This window comes from Hemitrygon akajei, chromosome 7 (genome assembly GCF_048418815.1).
Source record: "Hemitrygon akajei chromosome 7, sHemAka1.3, whole genome shotgun sequence".
NCBI lineage: Eukaryota > Metazoa > Chordata > Chondrichthyes > Myliobatiformes > Dasyatidae > Hemitrygon > Hemitrygon akajei.
The window spans coordinates 87,582,073-87,595,103 of NC_133130.1; the positions used below are offsets into that span (position 1 = coordinate 87,582,073).

The following is a 13,031-nucleotide window of genomic DNA, read 5'->3' on the forward strand; positions in this document are numbered from 1 at the left end:
TAGAAACCCTTCCTACTATGACCTGTTTAAAATAAATCTACATTACCACAGGTTTAGAACAAATATGTAATAATTATTCCTTCTGTAAGTTCCTTTCAACTGAGTCCTAACATTTTGTTTTCTTTATCAACTTCATCAGTGACCTTCAGAGTGTTTAGCATATTATGTGGAAAACTTTTATTTTCAACTATTTTCAAGTCAAAGTTGGTCATCTTCCCTTCATAAGTTGTCCAAATCTGGGGCATCCAATGTAAGCTCTCTCAGAGCTGGTCATAATTTTCCTATGGGCACGTAATGTAGTACAGACCAAGGGCCTGTTCAAGTTCTTAAAGAGTAATGTGCTTACTATTTATGGTTGCTTGGTTTATGCAACTCAACACATTTGCAAGCTTTTCACAGCAACCGTGCATTGGTTTGCCTTTGTCTTACTAAGTTTGCCATATTAGCTACCAAATCTCTTTCCCGCTTAAAATGCGTCATGGCCTGTCTCATTCACTTCTATCTTTTTTATTGTTGTAGCTCTACACCTCTGTTATTTTACTCCAACATTGATTGACTGAGATTGCTGTCTCCTACTTTCATTGGTATGTTGCTCCTTGCTCCTTGTTTAAAATTTTAGTTACGCTGATTGATTTGGCTCAACAGATTGTGCTCTTTACCTTTGAACCAGAAGGATGAGGGATTAAGTCAGATTCCAGAGACTTCAGTTCAAGATTTAGGCCTCTCATTCTGACTATGGAAGTGTTACTCGTTCATAGGTATTATTAATCTGAAGTTCTGTCCGCTTCTTCAGTTGAGCATAAAAAGTCCCACATCACTACTCTGGAAAAGATCAACTGTCCTATTCACTGTATTTATTGCTCAATTAATGGTATTATCTAATCATCATTGCACTGTTCTATGTGCAGCCTGCTGTGCACAAATTGGCTTTTACATTACATTACAACAGAGACCACACATCATAAAGCATTTCTTTGGCTGTAAAAACATTGTTGGATGCCCCAAGAACTGGAACAGTGATGCAGAAATGCAACACTTTCCTCTACATCTCTTCAGCTTTGAGATTTAGTTGTCAATATGTACAATCAAATAATTTGCTATCATTAGATTTTGACTAATTTGTTAAGCAGCTGCTTTAAGTTTGAAGCTGGGTAAGTCTGTCTAATTGTATGTTTCTGTTTTCTGATTAGTTCCCCTCTAATTTATGAGAATGAACGTCTCTCTGGATGCTGAAGTGATCTTTTCGCAATGTAAAAAGAAAACTGTCATTTTACATGGACCCATCTCAAGTAAGTGCCAGTGTTAAATGTGCTGGCTTGGGTTGGAATGATGTTCCACAGACAAATTAAGTTCTAAGCCTTCTGGCTTTAAAGTTAGGTGAGATTGTTTGACCTGCAGACCAACAGTTATGGGAATACCTGTTGCTAATTTCTTTCCTTTGGGATCAAGAGATGGGCTGAAGCAGAGGTGACTCTTCCTACTTGATGAGCATCTGATCTTCTGACCCTCTGTACAACAGTGAAGTAGGTCCCTTGCAATGCCACTGTGAGCCTAACCTCCCATTCAGTGTGTTGGTGGCTGACCTCCCCTTTCAGAAATAAAGGCACCATCAGGTTTTTTTAGGCACAGCTAGATCAATGAGTGGTGAGAGGCTTCAGGTTGAATAAGGTCCCAGACAGAAATATGTGTCTGAATCAGTATGGGACTCAGGGAGAGGAGGTGGGGAGAGAAGGGGGAAAGTTATCAGAGGGAGAGGTCTTGAGGAAAGTGAATGGGGTTGCTGGGGGTGTGGATGGAACTCTACAAAATCCAATTTTAGACTACATATTCAGATCGGTGTGCATGAGTGGCATTAGATCCATACTGTTCTAACCAGTTTATAATTTCAGGTGAAGACATTAAAAAATTCAGATGCCGAAATCTGAAGCAAAAACAAACTGATGAAGAAACACGGAGGGTCAAGCAACATCTCTGAAGGGAAAGGAACTGTCAGCATCGTACAGAGAGATTAATGATTAGATTTATTTATCACACGTGCATCAAACAGACAGTGAAATGCGACATTTGTGTCAAACCAGATCAGCGAGCTTTGTGCTGAGCAACCCGTAAGTGTCACCCGCTTCCAGAACCAACACACCATGCTCGCCCTCTAACCATACGTCTTTAGAATGTGAGAGGAAACATGAGCACTTGGAGGAAATCTATGTAGTCATGGAGAGAATGTAGAAACTCCTTTCAAGCAGAGGCAGGAATCGAACCCTGATCTTACAATTCGCTTAGCGCGAACCGCACTTGCCTTGCTGCCATATCTTGGGTCACTGTAACTGCTAACTTTCCCTACCTCAGCCCCTTTGCAATAAAGGCCAATATGCTATAGGCATCTTAATAGTTGTTCCTAAAACACTCTGTTGGAGAACTCAGCAGGTCCTGCAGTATCTGTGAAAGGAAAGATTCATCAGGATTTCTAACCAAATGTTAACAACTCCTTTCACCCTGCAGGGTTCCTTGCTTTATAATTTCAGATTTTGATATTCTGGCTAAGTGGAGAATGATCTGACATATGGAGTATGGTGTGAAAAAAATTCTAAATTGTCCATTTTGTCTGGAAAAGTGAAAAAGGAAGCTTATTGTTTAAATGATGAGAGGCTGCAAAGTTCTCAGGTAGAGAGATCTGGGTGTCCTGTTACATGATCAAATAACAGGTTTAAGAAAGGATGTAAGTTTGGAGAAAGTTCTCTAAAGTAAAGGCTAGAATAGGTGAGTTATCTTAAGATGGAAGGTTAGACACACTAAGCTTGTATCTGGAAATTAGAAGTCTGAAAGGCAACCTGATTGAGATAAATAAAAATCCTGTGGGCTAATGATACAGATGATGTGGAATGTATACTTACTCTCATGAGAGAATCATGAACTATTAGGCATAAGTAAGTAGATGCCCATTCAAATCAATGATAAGATAAATAGGTCTCTCTCATAGGATAATGAGTTCTTGGAATGCTCTTCCTCAAAGAAGGATGGAAGCAGGGGCTTAATATTTTAAGGCAGAAGTGGATAAGTGGTTGATAAACAGAGGAGTAAAAAGTAACCAATAATGCAAAATGGAGATTAAGGTCAGATCAGCCATGATCTTATTCAATGGCAGGTTTGGTTTGAAGGGCCAAATGACAATTCTGTTTTTAATAAGTTCTTTATCCAAATATATATTTCACAGTTTTTCAACATAAGCCAAAGCCAAAGTCAGTAAACATTACCATAAAAATAACCAAAAGCCAAGCATAAAGGTGATATTTAACAGTATTCATATAAACTCATTTCCCAGCAGAAAAGCTGGAATTTTCCTCTCTACAAACCATGAGGCAGTGCTGCCTCTACAAAATTTAGTCTACCCCAGCCCAGGGGTTAAATTAGAACCTTCCTATTCTCTGTGAATCTATGTAAATCTGCAAAATTAATCACATACACAACTTTGAAGTATTTCTGGGAGCTGCAGTCAACTCAGTATTAATAGTTTGCTACAGAGTTCAGTGCTGACTTTGGGTAATGCTGCACAACAGGCAATTATCAGGTATGCTGCCCATTTTGCACACATCCAAATCTTCCCTGTCTTTAACAACAGTGAAACAGAAGATGAGTCAAAGTGAACAATTAATACACCAAGTCATATTGGTTATTTTATGGCATTTCCAGGAATGAATCTCTGATCTTACTTCCTACTCCAACTCAACATCCTTAAAAAATATTGCCCCCTAAAATCTCTGCACTCCACCAACCTTGACCTCTTACTCCCCGGTTTCTTTTTGCCCCGATGACATCATTGTAACATCAGCAACAAAACTTCTAAGTGCCTTAATTTTCTTCCTGAACTCCTTCCTTTTTAAGACACTCCTGCTAGGACCAATATCATTTCATGTAGTAGTTTGATTGGCATTCCTATGATGTGCATTTGGTTATTATTTTAGAATGAAGATACTAAATAAATGGTTGTTGTGGTGCATCTAGTGTAGCAGTGTAGTGGGTAATGCTTGTCGCTCTCACTTTCAGCTTGCACCACTGGCTAGCAGTCTCGTGAAAAGGAGAACTGAATGTGTGTGTCTCTCCCTGCCAGTACATCACCTCTCCAACAGCAAGCCTCATGTAGTGCCTCCTTGTTGGCGACACATGGAAACGGAACTCTTTTCAGACTCGGGCTGAACTGCAGAGGACGGGGAGGAGGTCTGGCACCTGCACACGTAGCATGCAGACCCACCGATGTGTGGACATGCCCTGGTGTTCACGAACCAGATCCCCAGCTGTGGGTAAGTAGACCTACTGCCTTGTGAGCAGCCTCGGGAGAGTTGAAAGTTATGGGAGTAAACCCAGACAGCAAATCCAGACTGGACATCATTAAATATCCTTCCGGCAGCTCCTGCAGTCAAGCTGGTGCCAAATGTATTGCTACATGAGCTTTCCTTTGGACTACACTGGTGAGCCGAGAGGGGGATCTTGACCACTGGGCATCTCAAGATCTCCATACCTTCCACCTAGGCTTGTGATGATGATCATCATCTCCCATTGTCCTTCGAGACAGACGGATGCCAACCAACCAACTACGTAAGTGCATTCTAGTGTTGCTGTTGACACCATCTCTAGGAGATGTTAAATGTAGACAAATAAGAGCGTCCAAACTTCTCCAATCCACATTGTTACCTTGCCCCGCCTAGTGGCTGGTTGAAGAATGCAAGAGGTTGAACGTTATTGCAGCATATGTGAACAAAGACCATATCCTACAAAAATAGCAAACCAAATATTGCTAACATTTTAATTTTGCTTTTAATTTAATTCATTATCTAACAAAGCAGCAAGCATTTTAGGGTTTAATACAGCTATTGAGTTATCCAACAGCACATAATTGACATATAGCCAACCAACTTTAACTAGTTCACCAGGTAATCTGAAGCAAGAACCACTTACAAGACCAGGAGAAAGTGAAAGTAGAGATACCTGACATTTTGTGCTTCTGTGCAGTGAATGGAAGATAGAATTAAATTACTTGATTGCAAGTCCTATTTTAGTGTTAATTAATCCCCAAACTTCAGACAAAATAAAGCCTTTATACCTGCCCCAGTTCATACAATGCATTCTCATTGCCTACGGAAATAACTGTTGAGAAAGACTTTCATCGTGCTTTTTTTTGAATCTGTGATATTGATTATTCTCCAGAAAATGGCACAGTAATATCTTGCAACCCCTCATGTAATCCAGCTCTCGTTTTTTCCAGTTCTAATACTAGAAATTTTGGGATAATTTTAGAGCTCTGAATCAAGAACAATAGGTCTTTCTGGGGTTCTAGTGAAGTGTAGGAATAATCTAAGCTCTTTCTCGGGTCTGAGTTTAAATCTGTGGATAAATGAAATGTTGGCAGATATGTATTAATTGCACCATTTTTAAAGTTTTGATTTCAATCCAAGCAAAGATATTTGCTATTCGTCTTAATTAATTCAACTACTTTAAAAAAGATCAAAAGTAAGTTATAACTTGGTGCAGAGGCTGAAAAGGCCAACCTAAAATCATCTTATGAACTTCAGAACAAAACTCCGTAGTACTGAGAAGTGGCGAAAACCTAGAAGGTGAAAATTAAAGCGATTTAAATAACGAAACCGAAGTAGCCTCTGCTTTCGGTGTTTTTTTTTGAAGTGTTGTATATGTGTACAGAACACAGTTACAGTGAGATGTCATTACTGAGGCGACGGTCGTGGGCAAGATTACAAGCCGCGGTTGAAAAGCTGAGACGTAAGCGTGCCGGAAGAACAAGTGAACAATGCAGGTATATGCTTTGATTTAATAAATATTTTGAAAGGTAGCGGAGCGATGCAGTGGGAACAATACGGAACAGGATATGCGGATGTTAAGAGTAAAGGGAACATTTCATGTTCAATTCAAGGTGCCTGACTGCATTTCTCTATAAAATAAAAGCACTTCTTCACCTTTGCTTAATGAGACTCGGCGTTTATCTCTGAGCTTCCACCGATCGTTCCAGTGGCAATCATGGAAACTCATATATGACGAGTGAAATATATTATTGGTGAAATGCTCTCTATAAAACGATAAACTCCCAAGTGCTGCTAAAGAGCGAGGAGTGAGGGTGCGGAAAGAGCTCGAAGCAGTAAACCTTTCTTTTATGAGTCCAACAGCCAATGTGTATTTTGCAAGCGGATTTTTACAATGACAATTCGATTTTTAAAGTTATCTATTTTAAAGAAAACATAAAAGGTACTGGCTGTTGAAGTGTGTGTGTGTGTGTGTGTGTGTGTGTGTGTGTGTGTGTGTGTGTGTGTGTGTGTGTGTGTGTGTGTGTGTGTGTGTGTGTGTGTGTGTGTGTGTGTGTGTGTGTGTGTGTGTGTGTGTGTGTGTGTACTTAAAGAGAGCACGCCCAACTGAACAGACAGATGGGGTTGTCCTCACACCTGTCCGACTACCTGTCTTCTGATAGATAACAGCTCTGGCAATCATAAACCAGATCCGAGTAACTGGTCGAAGGCAACTGAAACTTTAGTGTGGAGTGAGTGAACTGAATGCGAGCCCCCGGGACCATCTCCGTTGTAAATGGCGAATTTCTCTCCACCCACCTCTAAGTGACAACCAAGTGACGGTCTCTACTTCCAGTTGGCACCCACGATAAAGGTCCCTCTGTCTCACCGCCCTCTGTAGTTTTCCAGAGTACTGAATGTACGCGATTATTATCCAAGCCAAGATTGGAGCGAAGTGAGGTCATTTTCCAAGCGTATTACCATTCAGACAAGGAAGCACTGCAGTCTCGCTCTGGTCATGTAGTCACAGTCACTCCTCAACTTTCATGCATTATGGGGGTTTGCTTTGTTTATTTACTGAAGGCAGAGTATCGCCACTCTCCAATCTCTCTCTCCCCTTCCCCCTCTTTTTATTGTTCTCTCTCTCTCTCTCTCTCTCTCTCTCTCTCTCTCTCTCTCTCTCTCTCTCTCTCTCTCTCTCTCTCTCTCTCTCTCTCTCTCTCTCTCTCTCTCTCTCTCTCCCTCTCTCCCTCTCTCTCTCTCTCTCCCTCTCTCCCTCTCTCTTATAATTGCAGTATCGATTTGGCCAAAAACAAGGTCGCAAAGATTTGCGATCTCCAATACAGAACTCTCCCCATTATCACTCACAGGCAATAAAGTACATCGTTGCCTACGGAGTAATAAATTAGCTTTTGACCAGGGTGGCGCTAGGGCTTAGAGCTGTGAGGGGGATCAGACCAAGAAGAAAACAGTGAGAACTCCCTCTCCCACTTGGTTGAGAAACAACCACCGCTAATTGTTAGAAGCAACCAGGAAACCTTTGGTGACATTTCAGTGTGAACCATACATCCTTATCAATCTGCAAGCGAGCGAGACAGTGTCATAAAAAATATAGAGCGTAACACCCTCCCCCACTGACACCACTACCCCGCCCCTCAAACTAACATTCGGTGCACTTTAGAATAAAAACAAAGCACGCGGTCGTTAATCTCTTTAGGTCTCTCGTATCAGCGTATCCTGTGTACACCAGTGGGGTTTACATTCAAGTAACGCATATGGCCGGTTGTGTTTCTTTGCTCCTTGGATACCGAGCGATTTATTTGATTCGGAGGAGGTGGGGGGGGGGGAGTGTTGTCAGAGTTCGAGTCTATTAATAATGATGAAAATACAGGAAAAGTTTGGGGATTGACAATTTAAAACAGGACTTCTGGCTGTTCGGTCGGAGCTGGGTTTTAAATTAGACGACGTCGATAAACGCAGAAAGTGAGAGCGTATGGTGGCGAGAGAGGTACCGAGGTGCATTGATCTGAGACCCTGATTATTAATCAAAAGCAGCCAACTTCTGCCGCTCCCCCTCCCCCTCCGGTGCGCGCTCCCCCGCCCCCCCCCCCGCGCGCGCGCGCTCACACACACACACACACACACACACACACACACACACACACACACACACACACACACACACACACACACACACACACACACACACACACACACACATTCTGTCCCGGGGGGGTGAAGAGAGTGCGTTCAATGCAGATCAGTTAGTTTCGAGGGTAGGTGGGGAAAGGAAAGTCGGAGTTGAGGAGGTGGGGGTTGGCCGGGCAGTGGTTGAGATGGTGGTGGGATAGGGGGATGGGAATGGAACAGAGCAAAGGCGCTATCAAGAAGTAAAGTGTGTTTGCATTTATAGCCAATTTATTACCAATGAACATATGGTCTGTATTTTGTCTAACGTCATAATCGGGAAGAGCAAACAGCGGGCAATCTGAGAGTGTGGAGGGACACTGCCACTCGCCTACTGTGTAAACGCACTTGGACAATATTAAGAGTGGATCATTTTTTGTGAGTCCCTGGGTATATAAAGCGCATCAGTCTTATCTGTGCACGCACTCCTGATTTTCCATTTGGAGATACTTCAACGACATCCGAGCGTTAAAAAAAACAACACTGGCTGCATCAGCCATTCCATTCCAGCTTTTGACAGGTGAGCACTTTCAGTCAGCACTTTTATTTTCTAATGGATTCGCATTTCCTCGGATTCGCGGCGCTCGGCGAGCGGCGTCCACTGCAGTTTGCTCTGCTTTGAATCCGCAACTATAAATGTTGAGGAACGAACTTCAAAGTGAACGCGGCGCGGATTAAACTAGAGAATTCTGTCACTGGAATGAACGCCGTGCGTTACTGTTTTTACTGCGGAACGAAGTACACTCAACGTTTCCTTGTAACGCTGCTGCTCTCCCATTGCGCTTGCCGCCGTGAATAGATGCAGTTACGATGGGAAAATGTGCACACGTGTACGCCTACCGTCTTCTTCCATTGCAGTCAAACACCGCTAGTGCTCTTTAATAGTTACGTGAATTGTGCAGTTTTATAACCTGGATATCCTGGCTACACGCGTTACTAGATCGAGCAAAGGGAAAACACGGCCATTCCACCCTGCCACAGCTAACACATCCCCAACTTCAGCCCTTTCAATTCTCAGACTTTTAAAATCCTCCACCCCTCGCCCACGTACACACACGGATATCGCTCTACACCTCTCTCCCCCTTTCCCCGCGAACTCAAGCCCCCAATTCACTTTCTACAATGCGCCCTTTCGTTCTTAATAGGAAGAAGCGGATACCGGAATGAATTATTCTGCGCAGTCATTACACACAGAGTGAAGAGAAGTCACCTGGATAAGGCGTGTCTGTCAGTGATGCCTAAGCAGGAATAGAAATTGAAAATATACGCACCTAACCCACAGATTCACAGCTCCTGTGAGTTTAGTGAGTGCTCTTTGGCACACGCGAATACATTTCAGTTATTCAGCATTTTTGCCTTTAGAATGAAGCTCGCACCGAGAACTTTATGTCTGAATTTTGCAAGTGGTGTATGTTATATCTCAAGCAAACCCTGAAAAAAAACCATTCAGTTGGATCGTTTGTTTTTAAAAGTTCTACGGTCACTGGTTGAAATTCAAGAATATTTGTCAATACGCCCCATTAAACTAAATTTAAGATGGGGACAGTGGACTTTATGATAAGGAACCGTGATCCGTGATATGATCCATATACACTAAACATATATAATTAATCCCAATCAGCCTCATTACTAAAAACATTATCCCTTTCTTTGTTCTTCGGTAAACACTTTTTTTTTACTTTCAAGGTGAATCGAATCCACAGTTGTGACAGTTCTCGATTATGTCAGTAGAGTTCGCCAGTGTATCAGGAGTATAACTTGGCCTCAGTTGACGCGCAGTGTAACGATCAACCGTTTCTAATTGTTAATCCGATTCGGCTCTAACTGCAAAGTTTTTCAATCCGAGTCGTGTGTCCACATATAAGGAAAAAGGGTTGTAATTAAGAATTTTCGCTCAAAGGTTGAAGCCAAAGGCCATCGTTTTTTTTAAGGAAGCGGGAAGTCATTATATGGAGATTTCGGCATTTTACCGTTAGTGTTTACGTACCTCCCCGAAATCAAGCTCCCCAATACAACCAGGACGGATCATTGATATTTTCCCCTAAATTTCTTCACGCGTTTATTTTGAGAATGGTTTTTTTTATATGGGATGCACTTAACTTACAAATTCACAGCTCCAATGAGTTTAGTAGGAGTTCATGTGCACACGCCAGTGCGTTTCAATTATTCAGCATTTGCACCTTTAGAAACTCGAATATTCAGATTAAATTTAAATCTTAATTTTGAAAGGGATGTGTGTTGTACCTTAAGTGGAACCTAAAGAAATCGTGAAGCAGTGTTTCTAATTGAATGAGATGTCAAGACCTTGCCAAATGCACAAGTTTACATATTCGGTGCAACGGCGTACTTCAAGCTGACAATTTGACAGTACTGACTTGCGTATTCCAACCTACTATTGGTTCTTGTCCCCAAGGAACGGTCTTGGAAATAAGCACCAATTCTTGTTCTCACTCTGCAGCGAAAGGAATTTCTTTTTAAAAGAAAGTATTAATTAAATGTCACAGCGCGTGGATTTAATTCGTCTTGTTTTTGAAAGAAAAATTGATTGCAAATTAATCGTTTTAAGGTAAATCATTGCTTTGGTTTAACAAGGGGGAAAATGTGGGAGATCTCCCCGTGGGGGAGAGGCAAATCCTGGTGTGACATGTTTAATCATTAAAGAAAGTAAAAGAATAAAGAAAAAGCTTTCGCCTCTGAGGGAAAGAACTGTTTTATTTTCAAATGAAACATTAGCAAATGAGGCGCTAAAAATAAGCCCTGAGGCGTTATTTCAATCGGATTATAGAATGATGCTCTCTGAGTCCTCTAGGTAATATCGAAATAGACTTCCCACAAAAACTCCATACGAGATAGCAAAGCGTTCCTCTTGAACAACCGAACGCTTGATGCTACTTTCTTTTATCCATAATACGCAGTGATTTTGTTCCGCCTTTTCTAGCTGTTTAACCTCAGGGAAAATAAAGCCTTCTGCTTATTACTGAGAACTCGGGTTCGGGCGTGCAGAAAGCCTTCAGGAATCTTATGTAAATGACAATTCCTGCAGCACGAATATCACCTTAGGGTATATTTCATTGCATTATCACACTAGGAGCCCATTGATAACGGGTTTACAATCTTATACTGCAGAACAAGCAATTAACTATTTCTGAAGCATAGAACAATCAAATATAAATACTTACTATGGGCTTGGGTGAAATATTATCAGAGATGGTTACCGCCATCTTTATATCATTTTGGAACTCTTTTTCATTGTAACAGATCTCAGTTGTTGGAGGTACAAACGTGTTATGTTTAATTGTTTTGACGCAGTCCGGACCAATATTTAGGATTTAGAATTGGCATTTTGTCACCTGCATTTAACTACTGGCGATATCTCCTTTAAACAGAGGTTAAGAACCTGAGAATCTTTTGAGTGAGCCCTGCTGTTCTTTATTGAGGTACACGTACTGTAGAGTTCGGAACCAGTACTGAGGGTAAACGTTTTTCTCTGAACGAATCAGGTCTCGGCCAGAATTAGCAATATTACCAGCTTTATTTCGGAATACCAAGAACAAAAATTGCTTTTACTTGCAGTCTATAGTTTTAAATAATTTACTGAGCATGTTATTGATAGTTTGCAAAAATCCATTATATTTTAATGATCTGACAGGTAACTAAAAATCAAACGGTGGATGGATTGTGTTTCGGCCGCTCAAGGTGTGACGAGGAAAATTAGAACGCAAAACTGATAGATTTCCTTGTATAATTTAATCATTATATTTCATATTAATTTTATTGGGAAATTGACTCGGCTCGAAATAGCTATTGAATGATAAATTCGATTTCGCGCCAGCTCATTGGCATTAACACCCAATTATTTAAGTTTTGTCTCTCCAATAGTAATTAATTTAAGGAATTTAATACCAAATTACAAGAAAGGCCGTACGAATTTAATTCTCCCGTCACTGACTCTCGCTCACCTTCATAAAGAGGTATGTGGATACCTAACAGCGCCAATTCCCAACTGGAATTATCACTTTCATATAATTTGATTTTACATACATTCTTTATACACCTAGCACTCTCCCTTGCCAGGCCGTTTAAAATAACCTGAAGTATTGCAATCAGGATGGTTTAAAATCAATTTTAGTTCTTAAGTGCGGGAAAGTTGATCATATTGCGCCTGAGCAAAATACACCCAATTTACTTGATTAAATTAGACCCATTTGCCTCAATGACCTGAATCATTTCTTCAAGAAATTTATTATCTGTTTCTGCCCTAAGGACTAAACCAACGTGGTTGACTCCTGTTGGGGGGGGGGGGGGGTTGAAGCAATTGCTCGTCTCAACTCTCCATACATCGAATCAAATAACTTCAAAAGTTAGTGCGGATGTCAGAGCGGAGCCCTCGTTTGGCACTGGTGAAAAAGGCAAATTATGGTGGGAAGGGGTTTTTAAGCTACCTGCGAAAGTAAACAGGTAAACACAAATGGAGGGCACTTGAGCTGAAGTAGGGCCACTTATCCCTGTTCACATTTACCTCTCCTTTTCAGACTCTTGTTAGATTGTTCAAATAACTCCTCGAACCTATCAGTCTCTTCAGCAGGGGATTAAGATTTTGTGTAAAGGTCACCTATCTCGTCTTGTTTTAGAACCCGCCCTAGAAAGAAAGACTCAGCTCAAGTCCAACAGACAATGTGATGATCTTTCTTTCTCCACTGCTCCCTGTGCGTTTAGCTCAGTCTGATCCTCCACGCTATCTTCTCCAGAATTCGGCGGTATTCATTCCCCACTTCTAGTTTTAGGAGGATAAACCGTTATTTCTGGCAGGGCGATCTATATGGCATACATCACCATCAATACGGCCACAGAAGAAATTGTGCAAAGAACAACTATTCACTGAGCATCTTTCAGTTTGTATTTAGAATAGTCATAAGCTAAGGATCACTGGAATCACACCGCGTATAAAGTCAACAGCATCTTTATATACTTGCAAATGTGAAATACAGATTTCAAACTTTTCTATGTTTATTGCGGGAAGTTTGCGGGAGTCGATGGGCATCTAACACTGGCAAAGCG

General features: G+C 41.3%; 1 protein-coding gene across 2 annotated transcripts in view; it reads left to right on the top strand.

Annotated features, from left to right (window-relative positions):
- Positions 1 to 5,784: 5,784 nt before the first annotated feature.
- LOC140730641 (homeobox protein Nkx-2.2a-like) overlaps positions 5,785 to 13,031 on the top strand; it is a 12,519-nt gene continuing 5,272 nt past the window's right edge. The window contains exon 1 of one of the 2 annotated variants that reach the window (XM_073051362.1): positions 5,785 to 5,803. The gene's annotated coding sequence lies outside the window, so the exon portion shown is untranslated. Of the gene's footprint in view, positions 5,804 to 8,177; positions 8,494 to 13,031 lie in introns of those variants that run through there. The other variant, XM_073051360.1, reaches the window with a different exon arrangement.